Source organism: Cryptomeria japonica, chromosome 7, assembly GCF_030272615.1.
Source record: "Cryptomeria japonica chromosome 7, Sugi_1.0, whole genome shotgun sequence".
Lineage (NCBI taxonomy): Eukaryota > Viridiplantae > Streptophyta > Pinopsida > Cupressales > Cupressaceae > Cryptomeria > Cryptomeria japonica.
The window spans coordinates 852,784,555-852,785,808 of record NC_081411.1 but is presented as its reverse complement, the minus strand read 5'-3'; positions in this window follow the sequence as shown (position 1 = coordinate 852,785,808).

Genomic DNA, 1,254 nt, shown 5'->3' with positions numbered 1-1,254 from the left:
TGAGATGCAGTGCGGCGAAGATATGCAGACTCAGACTCGGAGTGAAGAAACCACAGATGAGAATCAAAATCAAGAAAGCACTGAATTTGATGAGGATGAATGGCAACTGTAAAAGATTGGTATTTATTAATCTTATTACTGTATCTCATCATTCATATTACAAAAGCATATTACTTTTTGCAATTAGAATTTAATATTGATTTGTAATTGTATTTTTCAACTTTCTATTTCCAGATTTAAAATAGCATAATAAAAAAAAAACATAATGTGTTTATTGATACAATTACAAAGATATTTATTGTTTATTTATACATGTTTGAGTCTCAAATCTGTGTGATACATTTCAGAACCATATGATACAATTCATTCAATAGTAATACACATGTAGAGAACTTAGATTTTCATTAATTCTTTCAAAATATAGCCATATGATACAATTCATTCAATAATAATACACCAATCTGTGTGATTCTCCATGCCAATTGCAAAAGTGAATACAAAGTTTCAGAACCCTTTGCAAAAGACCCTAAATTCCCTTTTATAGAAACAAGAGAGCAACAACAACTCCTGTGTGATTCTCCAATGTCCGTGCAAAAGTGAATACAAAGTTTCAGAACCCTTTGTAAAATTGCAAATGACCCTGAATTCCCTTTTATAGAAACAAGGGAGCAACAACAACTTCAGGTCGAATTGCAAGTTTGCAACATGTGAACACTGAACATCAAAATCACAAACTCAACACATATTTATATGGACATCACATGCCGTATTAGCAATTTAACATCTGGTACATGTTTGATGTCTCCTTTTCAAAAAACAAAGTTCAAAATTAAATATTAATTCATGCCATGACAAATAAAACATAGATAATAGCAGTGCCTAAAACCTACTAATCAGAAATAGAGAAATGAATAAATGTTAAAGCAAGGGAGAATTTGAGAATACAAATTTACTGGCTAAAGTTTTGCATTGTGCATCATAGATTCATAGGTTGGATTAGCAAAATAGCAATAGCGAGTGCTATTTTTTTCCTATTCATAAAATAGATTCATAGGCTGGATTAGCAAGATAGCAATAGCAAGTGCATCATAGATTCATAAGCAGGATTAACAAAATAGCAAACAAAAAAAACATAAAACCTTGAAATTAAGAATAAAAGAAGAAAATTGTGCAATACATACTATGATTCTTAAGAATTATGTGCCAGTTTTTGTAGGGTGCTCCACTCTTCATTTGATGGAAGGTCAATATTCT